The 17,942-nt window shown below is 44.7% G+C and overlaps 1 protein-coding gene across 1 annotated transcript in view; it reads left to right on the forward strand.

Annotated features, from left to right (window-relative positions):
• The first annotated feature begins 64 nt into the window (after nucleotides 1–64).
• Nucleotides 65–17,942, forward strand: part of RBM47 (RNA binding motif protein 47) — an 87,339-nt gene continuing 69,461 nt past the window's right edge. The window contains exon 1 of the mRNA XM_026088116.1: nucleotides 65–160. The gene's annotated coding sequence lies outside the window, so the exon portion shown is untranslated. The remainder of the gene's footprint in view (nucleotides 161–17,942) is intronic.

A 17,942-nucleotide genomic window follows, 5' to 3' on the forward strand; every position in this document is an offset into this window, starting at 1 on the left:
CTGCAGCTCCCAGCGGCAGCCCTGTGCGGAGTTGCTCAACTCCCCTCGCTCAGCAGCGTGGTAGGCAAGAAAATGCGCTCGGTCGCTGCCCGGAAACTTTGTCTTTGCCTGTGAATGGTGCTAGGCGCAGAGGCTGGCTCTGGGCGCACCGCGGCTCCAGGTAGGTGCTGTCTTTTTTTGGTTTGCTCCGCTGTTCCTATGCCCTTATTTGAGGGTTTACTCGCCCGTGATTGGGTTGACAATGTGATAGGATAGAAGCTGGCTCCGAAAATACGATTTAAAACATTTTTKGGGGAAAAGCCTAACCAAGTGGACTGCAGAGATTCTGAATGAAGTTTTGGTGATTCTTTCCAAGTGGTAGATTTCTAATGCCTTGTAATCATAACTCTGGGAAAAGATGACAGATATGAGGCAGAAGCAAATATTAAATAAGAAAAGAGTGAGAAATGATGTATAGGTTTGAAAGTTTAATTTGAAAGGAATATGTATCTCTTTGTCAAACAAAAATTGCAACATGCCTAATGGGTTTGGAGTAAATTTTGTTTGAATAGCTGTTTGTTTTTCTTCCACAATTAAAATGCTGTAGTTTGGGCAGAGCATGGAGTTGTGACACAACTCTGAGATGACAAATGGGTTTTCAGCTAGGCTGCTGCTTGGGAGACTATTAGCGTAAGAATGGGATCTGATCTTGGAAGAGTTTCTGATGACCGTTTAAAATATGTGTATTGATCACATATTTTCACATACTGAGCACAGAAGCTTGATCAAGCTTCTCCTTCAGTCTGAGGTATGCGTGATTAGATGAGAATTACTGGGGGCTCCCTGTTCATGTTAAAAGGAATAGCTGGTTTTTTTGGAGGGAAAATTACACAGCTCATTTCTCTTTAGGAATTTAAAATAAAACTTTGGGCTAAGGCCAAAGTATTATAAGAGTTAAAGATGGGTTGGGATGTAACAGGTCTCACAATCCCTTCTAAATTTTATCAGCTCAACTGAGCTGACCTCACAGAGGACAAGAGAATCAGACTGGCTGAAATTAAGGGCCTGAGGCTAGTGCAAATTGAATATTGGTGCCTTTATGAGCCTTCTAGACTTTGCAAATGATAATTCGGACAAGCCTGCAATTATTCTTTGCCAGTTGAGCCGAGTTCACATGATGCGAAAGGGGGAAATACATGTCTTTCGCAACAAAGACGCAGCAAGTTGCTGTGTTCAGGACGACTGCCAAGGGATTGCCAGAGGGGTATGCTCCACATTTCTGTGCGCTGCAGGTGCCAGAGCGTGGGGGTGAGAGGTCACCCGTGGTATTAAGCAGAGCCTGGTATAAAGTTGAAAAACTGGAAGACAGCATGCACCCTCTGAAAGGAAACTAAGATAATGCCAGAATTACACTGCGAGCTGGTGTCCAGCAGACTCATACCAAAATTACTAAAAGGCTGACAAACTACTGTCTGGGAGATAAATGAAGTGACAAATGCTTTTTCTGTACATTTGTTCTTGCTCTCTCTCTMCCCCACTCCCCTTACGTATTGTCTTCCTGGGACAGATTTTTCTCCTGACCTATTTTAAACCAGTGTGTCTTCACTGACTTCAAGGCATGTGCTCCTGACTTAAGTCCGTGTGAGGTGAGAACTGGGCTTTTCCTTCTGCTTTCAGATACTCTCATTTTCTGAAACACAGAACAAAACGCAGAAGCTCTGTGAGTTAGGTATTGTTAAGGAAATATTTAGAATTGGTTGGCGTGTAAATACAGTTCCTAATCATTTCTGTGTGTTCCTGCAGTGTCCTGGGATGAGAAATCTTTGTTTGAAGTTTTAGAAGGTAAAGGAATGTGCTGCATTCAATAAACCAGATTAAAAAATGTTGAAAACCTTGGAATAAAAGTATTTAATATAAGCAGCAGAGATGGCAAAGCCTTCAGAGAATATTGTTTCAATGGCAATTTGGTCTGAAGCCTTGGACCTGTGTGGCCTGAACCCGCTAGTCTTCAGCCGGGTGGGCGTCAGTGCAGGGCCTGCTGGTGCAGAGCTCTCCCAGCACCGGGGCCTGCTTTTGTGGCTGCCCACGTTTTGGTATCTTGGTGTCCAAGCCTGGCTTTCTGCACATGGCACAGCCTACTCACTCCTTTGTTATTGCTCTATAAAGTGTTAGAAACTCTTCTGCAAAAGCTGTGAGAGCATCTGATAGAAGGCAGGGGGATTTGCTTTTGCTTATTAGAATTTTTTCACTGTCTGCTATTTTTCTCCATCAGAATTAAGACAGCTTAGGGAAGAAAACTGGAAATGAGCTCAGACGTAGACTTCGTTGGTAGCTGATGAAAGTATCTAATCATAGAAACGTAGATGGCAATTCTTATGTCTGCCATCATAGATCTTATTGTTGGCTCTCACAACAGGTGAAGTTGATTTTTATGGTTTTAAGTATACATTGAAGTCATATTTGTTGAGTTGGGTAATGACATATTCAAAATTTATTAATATGCTATCTCTTTAAAGAGCACCTAGAGAAGAAGATCCGAGGATTATTCAGAACCGGTGTATGCATGCCAGGGTTAGTTTTCCACAGGAGCACACAGCACTGTTAGAATGACAAACTCCTGCAGATGTTACATGACACTTACAGGTGAAGCAATAATTTAATCTTGACTTTTTTTCATTCAAACTGCTGGCCCTGATCATCTGTGTATGATTTCTCAAATCAAGATTGCTCTGATTTACTGAGAAATTTARTAGGGAAAAAATGTGTACTCTGTGAACGAACAGCAATAGAACTCTAAGGTGCTAGATCCTGTTTCTGTTGAGAATAACAGAAATCAATGACTTCAGTGAAAGTAAAGATCAGGTTTGCTTCATAGCAAGGAAGTAATTCTGATAGGCTAACTATGAAAGGACTGTCTCCATGGGTATGTATTAGTGTATGCAGTTACCTCCTTAGTCAGGAAGTTTAGATCTCCAAATTACCAGTCACCTAAAGCCACAAATCCGAGCATCCCTTTCTTATTTTGTAGTAAAGTTGCTTTGAAATCTGTTTCGTATGGGGATTTGAAGTGAAATTTTTGAATTTCTGAAATTTATCCTATGAACAGGGTATTACTGAATACTGCTTTAGTAAGAGGAAGGACTCTAACCTTTATCTTTTCCAGTAAGAGGCCTAAAATTTTTTTTTTTTCCCAATAAAATGCTTCTGGGTACACCTAGCTCTTGCCAAGATCAGGCGCATCTTCTCGGTAGCCTTGTTGAGACAATGTAGGCTTTGTATTGTTACGGCTGCTAGGGTTTTGGTGACACAGTAAACTCAACAGAGCGGAGCAACTTCTTAATAACTGCAAAGCTGACTACCTGATATTTGAGGGCATTTTCTTGTCCTTTCCAGACTTTGATTTGCCATGATCACAAGCAAGCTTTCATTTGAAAAGGAGCAAGTTATTTTTTTAAAAGAAATTGTATTTTACAAAATATATTTACAGCCTGGATGTTATCTTCTACCTAGCTGGGTCGTAAAGAAGAGACAAAATCAGCACAGATGGGCTTATTTGGCAAGAGATGGAAAGAAACTACAAATGCATGAGAATCATCTACAATGTGATACAAAAGAGTCATGAGACACCAGTAACTTTCAGCTATTTCCAAAGCGGGCAAGGCTTAACCAACCACTGAAAAATGAAATGCTCTCTATTGTATTGGCCAATGTAAGGGCCATCCAGTCCCACAAGGAAACTTATTCTATAGAAGAACTATCCCAAATGATTTATCTCAGGGTCTGTCTTCAGTTTTTGGCCTCTGAGTAGCTAATGAACATGTCTGAGTTCTGTCTTGAAATAAAATGAAATCCTGCCTCTACATTTTTGTCTCTTATTGCGAAAGCTTACAAGAATCAACCACAAGTGAGAGCATAGGTTCAGCTTCAGCAAACTGACTTCTTGACAAAACTGAAGTCATCATTAATTATTGCACTGTCATAGTGCTAGGATTTCTGGTCAGGGTGTTGCTGCTGTGTGTGCGCGTCCGCTTACAAGCAGAGAGCGGAAGGACTGTCACTGCTGCGTGGGGTTCGCGTATGAAATGCAAAGCAAGAAACAACAGATGGGTAAGACGCAAGGGTGGAGCACGCAGAAATGGTGAGAGACTGGTCAGCTGGGTACAGAGCAGTCACAGCACTTGGGCAGCCAGACTTGCTGCACTATTTCAGCAGCATGGGGGCAAGAAGAGTTTTAAGAAGGAATTTAAGAGATTAGTGAAATTTCTTTGTGGCTGTGAACAGGGAGGTCCTTCCAGAGAGAAAGCATGAGAGGAAACAGAGAAGGTACTTGCTGGGAAATACAGTGTGGGCATTCGAGAGCTGCAAGAGCATTCATCATTTGGTTCTGTCTGCCTGCACAAGCTGTGTGTGTAAAGACACCTAATATTTTATTTGATAGAGAGTGGAGAGCTAGTAAGCAGAAGCATAAAAATGAGTGGAATGCCCAAAGCAATAGGCTATGAAAATGACCTTTGTAATAGCATTTGGAAGATGAAACTGAATAAAGATTGCAATTATGAAAGCCAGAGGAAAGGATATAGCCATTATTAAGATAATGTAAGAGTGAGACCCCGGAGAAGAGTTTTAGCTATGAGGATAGATAGCATAAGCAATATCTGTTGATGTGTTTGCAGAAAATGTCTCACATCTTAGCTGTACCTGGAAAGCAAGCCTGCCTAAATAAAAATGATGCCCAGGTCCATCAGCAGAACAACAGTTGTCGCTGACGGTGGGAGAGAAAGGAGATTTCAGGAAGCCCCTGAGGTGAGGATATTAAGGACTCTGTTTTATCCACGTTGAGCTGGAAATGATATCCAGGCTTTCAGAAGATACCAGAAAAAGTGGGTGAGGGGTGTCAGCTGGGAATGGATATTGATTGGGAGGCAAAATGAGGGAAATTGAAGCATAGAGAGGATTTGCAATTAAATTTGGTAGAAAGAAGAGGGTTAAAAGCATAGAGAGAATTTGCAATTAAATTTGGTAGAAAGAAGAGAGTTAAAAGCAAAGCAGAAGTCATCAGGGCTGATGGAGTGGAAATCACAGAAAGGCTGAAGGGCAGGACATAATGGGGGAGAATAATGGATGATGCTGAGTAAGACCACTTGAAGGCTAGAGCAGGAAAAATTCAGCAGCAGAGAGCTTAGACCCTGAGCAGTGCATGTCAAGTAAATAGTCTTTTTATGAGTGAAAGGGAAGAATCAGGGCAGCAGGGGAAGGGAATAGGTGAGATGGACAAAACATGATGATAGGGTGATATGGGTCAGCCTCAGCCAGAAGGAAGCCTGTGGGAAGAAAATGGAGAATCGAAACCAAARGAGGAAGGTGGAGGAACTGGGTCAATGGCAGGTGACTGCAGTGTGTGGCAAAGAGAGAATAATAAGTAAGGATCCATGAAAAGAGGAGAAGAAGTAGGAGAGAGAGGTTGAAAGTGGCAGGAGAGAGTGAACGAGGAAAAGGCCGACCCACTGAGTACAATCTGATCCCAGTTAGGAATATCTGAGAAGGAGAAGCCCTCATTAGGGCTTAAAAGGGTTTCTGTTGCTTCAGCAAGGAGGTTTTGGAGCCTATAGGGAAGGAGATATGGAAAGACTGTTGCTGACTGAGGTCTTTAAAGTGGGAGTTTGTGCTCTAGAGACAAGATGAGGAATGGAGGTGCAGGGGTGTGAGGAGTAGGCAGACGGCATGTGGGGTTCGACTGTGGGGACTCTCAAGGCTTGGGATGGACAAAGGGCCGGAGCTGGGAAAATAGCACCAAAGGCACGGAGGCAGAGTAGAGGCAAATATAAATATGCAGGCAGGGCCATGTCCTTAAGATGTTTTTAAAACAGAAGAGCATGTTAAGCTGACCTTAATGAAATAGTCACATTATTAACATGACTTTAGGCCATGTCCACATCATGTGCACACTTTTGGCAGCAAAATCTCTGCTGGCTGTGGATGCTGCAATTTCACCAGAGTTCATGCTTTTGTGCACAGGCACCCGCATGCTAATGTGCACGCTTCTCCTCACAAGGAGCATTTCACTGTCATTAGTATTCCCATTAGAGATAGCACTAACAAGGTGCATGAAGCTCACAGGAACATGGGACTATGTAATGCTGCAAGCAGGGAAATATTTCATGGGTGAGTGTGTTCAAACTGTTGGGATTGCAGTACAACCTGTGGCTCTGGCCTTTGCTTCTTGGCCTTGTGAAGTGGGGCAGGAAAAGACCCACCTAATCAGACTTGCTAAATGTGCATATGGCAGATTGAAGAGAAGCTGGAGGTGCCTCAGGTTGGACCAGGGTGATCTGAACACACCTATAAGTTGTTGCTGTGCATTGGTTGTGTCTTACTCAGTGTTTATGAAGTAAACAGGGAGAGCAGATGCTGCTGACAAGCTTGTCTGCTTATTCTGAGCATCCAGCCAGAAGCAGCTGCAGACAGACGTATGTTGTGGTGCTACACAACCTCCGAGGTGCCAGGAGCAAGCTTTGCCTGGGGCACAGTCGGGTTTGAAGGGCTCCCTCTGGGCAGAGCAGCTGGCTCATCCTCATTGCTCTTCTGAGGACACTCCGGCAGCCAGACTGGGTGGAAAGTCTGAATTCAGCCTCAAGGCTGAACACAAATTAAAAGGGAGATTGATGCAAGCTAGTGAGCTGCTTTGTGCTGTGCCCCTTAGTGAGAGAGCTGTGCTTTCCTTACAAACAGGCATGCTTAGCAAGTAGGTGACACTAGTGAGTTTTAGTGAATGGTGGATCGCACTGGGCTCACAGTGAGCTGAACAGGTCACCTTTGTCCTGCAGGAAGAAAAAAAAAAAGTAATTTCCATGAAAGCTAATTGTATTGAGCAATAATAAACAAAAAGGCTTCTACGTGCTTCTTCCACATCCTGAAGTACCAAGTATCGACTTACCTGCATGAATCACAGGTCAGACTGTACATGTGCAGAATAAATCTTCCCAAATACACAGGGGTGGCAAGGAGCATCTGGTACACCGCATGGGTGCTCTGCCGCATGTTGTGTGTGATCACGGGAACCTGGCCCACAATGGGCAGTGGCTCTTGGAATATGAGTCCATGACTGCTCTGCTCCTCCCTGCATCGCAGTGCATTGGGTTGCAGCCCATGGAGCCCTTCCTCTCATACCTGTTGGTCCTTTCCTCTGACCTGTGTTTTCCCACTGGTATTTGAGGTTCTGTGAAGACCAAAGAACATGTCCACCCATGCTCAGTTTTTATTCCTCTTGAAAAAAGTCTTTTTTTCTGCAGGCATTCCTCTCCACACCGGCATTCTTGGTAAACCGCAAAGCAGACTGACAAACAATACTATTTTTTGCTGTCTGCTAACCCTATAAGCCTAAGTAAGAAAATTCCTTAGAAATTCCTGTAAAAGATATCCATATCAGTAAGTAGCTAGTCATGCTTGCTGCAAGGCCACCTGCCTCGGGAAAGTTTATCAGCTCACTGTATGGTTGATATACAGGGCCCTTTACAGCTCTAAGGGATGTGGAAGGAATTGCCAGAAGCCCTAAGTAAGAGCAATTAAGTATTACTAAACTGGAGGTGCTGGTGGCCTTGGCTGATAGCTTTCTCATCAGAATGATAAAAGCGCAGGGAAAGTAGCTGTTTTCCTCACAGAGCAGCTCCAGGGCTGCTTCTGCTACACCTAACGCATTATCTGGAGTTTTAACTGTGGCTTTGTGTGGCCCGAAGGTGAGTTGTTGGTGGTGTACTAACAGGAAGAGAGGCACGATTGAAGCACAGCAAGGATTTCAGTTGTTATTTGCCAACCTTTTTGCCCCTGGGCAGCAAAGGTCAAAAGCGACCTGTGGAGCTGTGGGGGGAAGGCTGTTTGTGGTGGTCCGCAGTGGCCATGTCCACGCCGCCCTGCACAGGTAGAGCAGCACGGCGAAGGGCTGAGCCTCCCTCCTCAGCCGGCATCAGCTCACGGCTTCATGGAGGAGGCTGAAATCTGAGCCGCAAACCCATGTTTCCATGTGTAGATCACAGAGTCAGAAAAAGTGAAGGAGCAAATTATTTCTCTTGCCTCCTTGTGCAAATGGTGGCCTTTCATTTACACTGCTGTCAGTGATCACTGACTTCACTGAAGTCAGTAAAAGTGTCCTGGTAACCTGTGCATGGGAAGAGAACAAGGCTTTGGTATTTTAACTTTGCAGTTGTTTGGTGWATACCTTGTTTCTTCCGAACAGATGGAGGCTTCCCTGTGTATGACAGCRAGTGTCAGCACAAATCCGTCTCAGAGTATTGGACCTTTAATTCACAAAGCACTGGCCCTCAGCTATCAGTGCTCAGCTACCAGCTTTGTCTCTGGTTTAGGGAGGGTGACCTTGAGTGAGTCGCTTTGCTTCACTGTACCTTAGTTTCCCCACCAATATAGAGGAAATACGTATTTTTGTCTCTCCTTGTAAAACACTAGGAATCYGCTCTTAAGAAGGGCTGTAGGAGACAGGCTGTTAAAGAACATACCACATATATACAAGAGATAACGGGAATGCACCTGCCTCTAGCAGGAAGCATCTCTCCCTCTTTACATTTTCCAAAAGATACAACCAGGTTTTTTTTATTAAAGAGATTTTGTAAAAATATGGGGGCTCCAAAGAAAATGAAAGCAAAACTGTTGACTGTAGAATCCACTTACCTAAGGGCAGTGTGATAAACTTATTTTTATGAAAAATGCCATATATCCATAAAGTTTTTGTGAAACAATAGAAGGTTAGACTTGCAATAAAACTTCAAACTAGGAGTAAAGAAAATTTTCAGGTACAGGCCATAGCTGACCATAAATATTGTGGGTACTCAAGGCTTGTCTGCATTGGGGAGTTAACATGCTATAAGCTAGGCTGCAAATTTATAGTACCTTTGGACCCACCTCCATGTTTTTAATATGCAGGCGACTGTATGTTCTTTTTTCTCATACTCCAAGCTAATCAGAAAGGATCCTGCTGTAAGTTTGGGAGCTGTAATCGTGCTACTACAGGGCAGAAACACAGCTATTTGCCCCCACATGTGTAGTCATGTCTGAGGACTACCCACAAATGGGTTGGACCAACCCTCGCCAGAGCTCTGGTCAGCGCAAAGGCGGTTAGTTAAGCTGCATTGTCGATGTTGTGCAAGTTTCATTCTGAGTTCAAGATTCGAAACCACAGGACTGAAACTCTTTGGTGGGCTCCATCCATACTGTGCACTGCAGCCGCTTGCCGGCAGYGTGTACTGCTGACTCACTGCTTCCCCATCTTTCTGTCTGCCTTTTGCTTCCGGCGTGAGTGTTCGTTTCTGGGGCCAGCGAGCTATTCTGTTGTTCCTTCTGGGCACATCACTGAGGTGGGACCTACCACTGGCGTCTCTGGGTCCCGGAGCAAGACAGATACTTGTAGTGATGTGAAGCAAGGGTTACTGAGCTGTGGCCTGTGGAGGGCCAGTGCATATGTAAGCCAGTTCAAAGTGCGGCATAGCAGGATGCGGAGCTGCTGGTACTGAGGAACCCCCCCCTCCAAGCCTGGGAACTCTGAATGACCTGTAAGATGATGGAAGCAGGTTTTTATTTCACTTTGTTTCTACATTGTTCAAATCTGGGTTCCAGCTACAATGCCAAAATGCAGAAAGGGCTTAGTTAGCTTCTGTCTCGTCTCTGATAACGGGGCACTGGCTTCTTGTCCCTGAAAACGTACACTATAACATCAGCAATCTGAGAAGAGCCACATTTTACTGCTCCTTCTACAGCTCCAAACCTGAACCATTTCTATCACATTTCCTCCTCATCTAATCTTATCTGTTTCTTAAGTTGTACTTGCACACGCAATGAGATGACAAGCTAATGAAGTGGGTGTTGCAACCCTTGCTGTGCTTCTCTATTTCCAAATCAAAGCACAATCTTTGTGCAGAAATCTGAAAGCTGCCTCCATTTTGAAATGCGGCCTATTTTAAACAAAGAACACCAGTTTGTTAATTTAGTATTAATCCTTATCTGGAAAGTAACTAGTGCCAAAAATCACTGTATTCTCCAAGCTTTTGCAAATGTCAATCACAATTAAAAAGGTTTCTTCTGAAATCACACATACTATTGTATGTATATACGCAATAGGGTGTAGAACAAGCCAAACAAGAAGAAAATGAAGAAAAGTGTAGGCATGACTGGTTTTGCAGGAAGAACACCAGTTTAAGGCTTAGGAAACCTGAGTTCCCTGCCGCACTGCAGAAAATGGCATGGACAAGTTATTGATGGTAGTCAGGTATGTTGTTTCTGGCTGCTGTGGATATCAGTTACGTGGTTACTGTCCCCAAATGCTTGTCTCAGCCTCTGCCATTACAGCCGAACATGCCATTGGGTTGTGATTCTGCCAGCAGGATCTGGTCTGACTTAAAAATCTTTTGGGGGGGTTGGTTTGTTTGAAGGGGTGGAGGAAGGTGACAACCAGCTGGACACCTGACCTGAACCCCAGTGCTCCCTGGCTCAGCTCCCCTCTCCTAAGCTGCCCTCTGCAGCCCACCTCCCTGGGGCCAGGGAGTTTGTGGAGTTGAGCAATCGCTGCTGGTGCTGCGGAGATCTTTGTTGTTATAAAGGATACAGCCCTTATAAAGGGTACAGACGATTGCGGGTGGGTGGGGAGGCTGCCCAGGAGCCAGCAGTGGGGAATTTGCACCCCCATGGGGCCTGTGGGTCCTGCTGGGTGAGCGGTGTCTGCTGTGACACCCGGAGGCTGGAGAAGGGCTGCAAGCCCCCAGTTGCTGTGCTTATTCCGGCTGTGGCAAGGCCTGGGTCTCTGCTTCACATGCGTGGTGTAATCGTGATTTTTAGAAAAGCAGTTTGAAATGCRCTGCGAAAGGTGCCTGTAGCTTCAGTTTGGGTAAGTAGATATAACTGCAGTTGTCCGCTCCTGAAATAACTGCACACAACATTGCCTGCAGAGGTCCATGGCTGTGGCTGCTGTGTGTGCATGAGACTTTCACACCCGAAAGCTCCCATCCTGCAAGTAGATTTAAAAGGAAGAGAGAGAAGGCAGACCAGCTCTGGTTAATARGGTTGCCCTGCATTTTCTAGTACAAGACTATTTTCATTTGCTCATAATTTTGCAAAGCTTTAACTCCTTAGATTGAAACCGTGCATGGCAAAAATGTCTGCCCCAGGCATGTGCATTGTTCTGCACCTGTCTGAATAGAGGCCCAAGGGCCACTTAAGCTGAAATGATTTGGCCATTTCTGAAAATWGAAGTGAAAGAATTTGCTCTTTTCACATTTTTGCAACGCCTTTCTCTGGAGCATCCTAGGGCGGTGACTTGACATTTAGCAGGGAAGTGGCTTTTGTGCAGTCACCCAGATTTAAGCAGGATATAAACCTCTGAGAGCCACAGTTTCCATGTGCTTAGTGGAGACTTCTTCAACTTTTATCATCCAAGTGCCAGAAAATACTGTTCCCACTAAGAGTGCTCCAGTCTGAGCAAGGTTTTGATTGCAGTTGCAGTACCAGGGTGCCAGGTTCTCTGTGGCTGAATTWGGGAGCAGGGTTCAGGCCACCTGCAGGCAAAGGGAGCCGAGAAGCAGATGCTGGGGGTTGGGGCTGTGAAGAGCAGGTTGGATGGAGGAGCCAAGGGAAGGGAAGAGGGAGAAGAGGGACACTGGGACTGCAGTGGGGGCAGGCATGGGAACAAGCCTGTCTGCCTGGAAAAGCTGCCYGGGAGTCAAGGCTGGCAGAAAGAGGGATTTGATGAGATAATTTGGATGGAAGGGGGACCAGAGGCACCACGTTTCCATTGAGAGCCTGGGACAACCCCCCCACATCCTTTATCCTCCCGTACCCCACAGCTGCCAGCAAATGCTGGGCTGTGCTGTTGTTCTGTTTCTATGATTTATTTAGTTACGTTCAAGTAGCAGAAGTCTGTGTGGTAAATCTCATGTCCCACCCCTCCTTGTGACACAGGCATCACTAGGATGCCACATGATAGAATTTAGTTTTGTTTTTCAATTTGCTTCAAAAAAATAGATAAAAACTTAGGAAACAGTGCACAGGGATACCTGTGCAGAAAAAATATTAAGCGTGTAATTTAGGTAGTGCCAGATTTATTGTCTGTACAAACTTAATTTGCCTTCTGGTGTGTATGATTATGGTTTGTTTTGGGTTTTTTTTTGACATAGTCAATATTGTTCTTTCTTTTGCAGGACTCTTGCCTTATACTATGTATGAAAGGCAAGGGGGTCATTTAATGAGCAATTTATTTTATATAGATGTATTTTTTTCCTTGCTGTTCTGAGTATAAATGCTGCATGCTCTTGCACTGCTTTGTTCTTTGTTTCATTTAAAAATCTGACTAAATTTAACAATAAAAAGGATAGAGAGTCCATAAATGAAATGTTTGCTTTCAGGCAAAATAGACCAGCTCCCTTACTTTTTTTCCCATTTCAGTTAGCAACGTGAATCACTTGCACTGCCTGGCCTGTGACCCTATTTTCCAGAAAACGTAAGGTTTGTTCAAAACTCGCATTTTCAAAGCATGTTTTGCGGTGCGATCGCTGGCAGCTGTGAGCACTCTTTGCTTCCGCAAGTGACTTGCAGGCCAGAAAACGTTCCCACCCCATAAATAAGGAACATGCAGTCAGTGGCCATCCGTGGGCGGCTTGGTTTAAGGGCCTCGRTGGGCGGCGCGYGGGAGCCACGTGCAGCGCAGGGGCAGGGGCCAGTTGTGGGGAGCCGGTGCGTGTCTGCGAGCATACGTGTGTGCACGTGCRTGTGTGTGCYGCTACGCCGGGTTCCTCTTTTGCGGGGGCCAGGTGCRAGGGGACGCTCCAGCCCTCCGCCCCGGGCAGCCCGGGGCCCGCGGGGGCATCCCAAGGAGCCGCTTTGTTGCTGTGAACAACCCATAGGCTCCAAATCGGAAAAGGGGGTCCTGGCTTATAGCGCCTGTGCTGACACCTGTGTCCGTGCTTTCATCCAAATTATAGCCCATCCATTGGCTAACAGACCAACACAGGTGGAACCGAGTGCAGGATCCTCCCGTGCAAGAGTCACTCACCCTCTGTCATCCTTTTCCCTTAGGCCCGATTACATTAGTAGAATAAATGATGAATCCTTACAGGAAAAGCTTGGTTCTCCTGAGCACGTGTCAGTGTTCATCAGGTTACCTTTGGGGCTGGTAGGCTGAGACTGCTAGGCTTACTGGTGATTTCATAACATGCTATCAGCATTCAGAAATCACTGAAGAAGGCTTACAAAAGCACCATTACCTGCTTCAGCCAAAATGGGCAGATGTGTCACTTAAAGTGCTTAAACTAGCCCAGATCGTGCTGCATGAAACGGTCCCGCGAGCCCCCTCACTGGTGGACGTGAAGAGCTGGTGCGCTCCAGCCACGTAGGGTCAGCGGCCAGTGTCTCCAAGCAGTAACTGCTGTCATTGACACAGCTGCAGCAGGAAAAATAGCCCGTGGAAAAGACAAAGGATGATAGAAAAAGGTAGGACTATAAAGAAGGAAGGGATTAGAGAAGACAAATAGTAAGGGCAGTGCTGTGAGAAGTTATTGAAGATGAGAAGGGAGAATTTGAGCTTGATGCAGTAAAAGGGGGGGTGGATGGATCCAAATCCAGACTGGGTTATTACCCATGCTAATCCTTCCGCAGACATTACCTAGCTTAGGGAACATGGCCAGCATAGAGCTGACTGCCGCATCACACCTATTTAGAGATCTGTTTAATTAAACCGATTTTTAAAGGCAGGAATCAGATGTAGAAATCCACCTTATGCTCCTAAGAGTTTTGGGTCTCTTTTTCCTGGTGGCTAATTATTGTAAATTATAGTTACCTTAAGTTAACTTGTTTTAAGGCAAGGAACAGGACACTGGGAGCATGACCATTGCTCTTACATCTTTGTAACACAAATCACACACACCATAGGTGGGACCAGTTTGGGTCAGGGAACCTTAAAAACAAAGTAAATTCTCTACACCTTTCTAAATGCTTGTGAGTTTGCTGGCAGAAATGTGCTTAAAGCAGTGTCAGCACTGCTCAGATTGCCCCTGCCGCGCAGGATTTGCATATTTGCTTGGCATGAACAAATGAGGTTTGCGAGGGGGGGCGGAGGGGGGCAGACTGAGTCTGAACTTGTTTGAGTTGAGCAGCGAAGGCAAGTGCTTTTTGTGCTCTTCTATATAAACAAGTTAAGGGTATTGAGCGAGGTTGGGACACAGTGCATGTGCGAGAAATCCTGAGTCATTAGGAGCCAGCGATTATGTGGTTATGGATTGCGAGGTGCCTGCTGTACAGCGCTGTCTCTCTGCTTCGTCATGGGTTGCCCCTCGCCTACGGCCAGGCCTGGGTCTGCGGCGCAGCACTGCAGGGGGGCTGCTCCCATCCCCTAGGCCCGTCCGAAAATGGTCCATGGCAAAAGCCTGACTGACTTGAAAGGTGCAGGATCAAAGCCTGAATATGTTAAATGTCTGAGCTGGTGTAAACTGGCAAAGATCCATTCTTTCAATATATTGTTCTAAAGCAGAAGTTCACAAATGAAAGATCCCCATTGTACCGAGAACCACAAACATGGACAGAAAAGGCAACCCTTGTTCAACAGGCTTGAAGTCAAAAGTCAGTAAAAAAAAMCCAGAGCAACCTTACCACACACACACACACAGCAAATGGCTGGAGATAATATGAAGCAAACAGTTCCCAAACAGGCTGAAATGCAGTGGATCACACTGCAGCATTCATTGAGCAAGCCCCAATTGTGAACATGCTCACGCAAACTAGTGGGTGGATGATTCACAAGCAGAAAAAGGGACAAAATGGGAGAGCTAGCACCCCTCTAACAGGGGACACAAGGTTTAAACTCTTCTCATGGCCTGGCCTGGTAGCAGTACATCCTGTCATTCACGCACACGTGCCCACACAGGCACTTTCTCTGTTCTTCCGCAAGGTCACCAGCTCTGAGGAGGACCTTTATAACACATGACGATAACTTTTCAAAAAGTGCAGGACGGGCCTTCTAATCTCGCGTCTGCCCAAACCCTTGTTCATTTTACGGGATATTCATAAGGAATGCAAGCCTGCTCCTTTTCATATTCAAAGCTTTGGCCAGGTCTACAGTACAAGCTTTTCCTGGCCCAGCTATGTCGATCAGATCATCTTTCACTCCTCCTTCTCCCCGGTCTGCCCCCCTCCTTTCCCACATTGGCAAAATGAGGGGTCATACCTGGGCTAGGAAAAGCTTGCTGTGCATCCACAGCTACACTGGCAAAATGCCTTCCTATTGGGAGAGTTTATGTCACTGGGAGGTGGAGGTCCCAAACAAACTATGCTGGCAAAAGCCATATTTTGCATGTATAGGCCGTATGTGCGGTTTGCTGGTACAATATATGGGGAAAGCACAGCCTGAATTTTCTGTGAGCAATTGCAACCTGCAGTAGTGAGCGTCCAGCATCAGCTCGTAGGCTCAGCTGTCTAATGGCGACAAGGAGAGCCCGTGTCTAAACTGGTTTTGCCTAATTACTTGAAACTAGTGAAAATTAGCACATGGTTTCCTGGCTTTCAAAGCTGAATTGGCGTCAACCCCCATGGAGTTAACATGCATTATTATTGTTGCAGTTAAGCAGTTTCCATTCTTTATATTCTTTCTCTGTTTGGACTTTGACTTACTTTTAATATTCTGACCTTTTCTCCCTCTTTTTTGCTTACTTTGTGTCTTAGTGCTTAGAGATTTCCTGCTCATATATTGAAAGTTTTTAATGAAGAATTTCAGCAACACTTGGAGTTACAAGTAAAAGCCCTCTGCAGATCTTGACAGAAGAAGGAGTTATATGAAATTACTTCTAATCTCTTTATCCTTGTCACACCACTCTGCTATGCAGTAATACACCAAAGAATTTCCAGAAAGCAAAGATTGGCAACTTACAATACCTACCTACTTGACTGAAAAAAATAAATAATAAAGGAACTGGGAGGTGAATTAATTCTGGTTCTTTTCTGTAGCTATGTCAGCTGGGGGACAAAGGGAGGGAAAAGTGGAGGTGTCTGGAAGAGGGAGAAAGCTGGAAAATGTGAATGCTTTCTCTCAGTTAAATTTTTTTTTTTAATAAAACCTTGAGGCCAAGCAAGCCATTTCCCTCCAAAGTTTAGATCATGTTCTAGAAGTTAAAAAATGAGGCATTCTGGTTGACTTTATCATGGCACCTATCAATGGTACATTGTTATTCCCTGTTAGAGTGGCAAAGCTGCAAAACAAATAACAGTAYGTCCTTGAGTGCACCAGTTATGTGCCTGACAGGTTTTCGTTTTTCACTCTGTTGCATAATGCTGGCATACACATACGACACGTAGCCTATGAAACTTTCTGGGTAGGGCTTGATCCTGCTTCCATTCAAGTCAAGGGCAATATTCTTGCAGCTCTCAAAAGCGGCAAGGTCGTGGTGTGTACTAGAGCCTACCTCAGCTTCAGTCAAAAGCCAGACAGCAATATTTCATAATAGGCCAGCTGTCTTCCACTCCAAGTCCAACTCCACACGAACGTGTGCAAGGACTTACCACTTTTGAAATCCTGTGGCAACTAATGGCATTTGCCACCTGCCTGCTGTTTTCTCAGGTTTTTTTCCTAAAAGAAAAAAAGAAGAAAGAAATCCCAGCGATTATTTCCTCCTGAGATACACACACAGCAAACAATATGCTGATTTCCTTGTACTCTGTTTGTCAGTCTTACCCAAGCAACATGTGTAGGTGTTATGTGATTTTAGAAAATACAATGAAATGTGGGTGGGACTGAAAATGCAGTTGCCATTATTCATCTGTTTATGTCATTATACACGTGTGATCAGCCTATGCTCTTATGCAGCAGCCTAGGAACCTACAGACTACTTGAATCATCCTTCTGTAAAAGGGCCGGGAGATGTGCTATTTAGTCCTTCTACTAGATCAGCAAGATCTGTATATACTGAATTTGTATTTCATGCCTTGGACCAGCATCAGTCCATACGTGGTGAAACATCAAAACAGAAATCCATATTTGTGCTTTTTTCCTCACAATATGCAAGATTGTCAGGATCCCAGTTGGGGAAAAAATGTGCAGACAGTTACCAAAAAATGAAGACCTGGGTTTAATAAAACTATTTGTAAATTTGGGTTAATTTTAGAAAATAATCTGATCTGTGTAAAAATTTAAAAAAAAATTACAAGAAAAGTATTTTCACATTTCAATTTGGAGCACACTGTAAAAATTGTAGGAAATTTTATTGAAGCACTACAGAAAAAAATGAATTTCTATTTTGTGAAGGAAAACAAGGAATAAGAATCTTTGTTGTTGTTTTCAGGATCAATTTGTGAGCAGGGCTGTGGGGAGGGACAGTTATTCACACAGTTCTGCTCCTGATATTTTCACCTTCCCGAAGAAGAAAAGAGGTGGCATTAGCACTAGAGGTGGCACCCAAAGAGGTGGCATTAGCACTAGGTGGCCAAACCATTCTCAGCTGTTTCAAATAGAGAGGTTTTACACTGGAATTTAATCCTGAATGCTCTCTGCCCTGTTTGAGCTCCCCGGAAATGTACCTGTGACATATGCAGACCAAAAATGTTAGGTGTAGATCCCTTATCATGATTTTGCAGGATCAGCCACATTCCTGCTTCCACAGAGAGCAGTTCTTCTAGCTGCGGGCAGTACAAACTTGTTACAGTACTAATTACTTGATCATCTTCCTCGGTATTTCCCGATGTAAAAGATTTCTTTATTTTGGTTGCTAAAGAGTTTAGTTTTCTATCTCTGTTCCCCATTGGCTGCCTCTCAGCTAGTAAATTAAACATGCCCAGAGTTGTCGCCTGGCGCTGAGGCTGGCTGCCTCCAGAGGAGGGTGCTGCCTTGCTCACCAAAACTGTGTGGCTGCCCCCAGACTGCCCAGTGGGGATGACCCATGGATCATGCTACCTCCTAGCCTGTGCCGGGGAGAAATGTATTTGCCCTC

Source organism: Apteryx rowi, unplaced genomic scaffold, assembly GCF_003343035.1.
Source record: "Apteryx rowi isolate R43461 unplaced genomic scaffold, aptRow1 scaffold_751, whole genome shotgun sequence".
Classification (NCBI taxonomy): domain Eukaryota; kingdom Metazoa; phylum Chordata; class Aves; order Apterygiformes; family Apterygidae; genus Apteryx; species Apteryx rowi.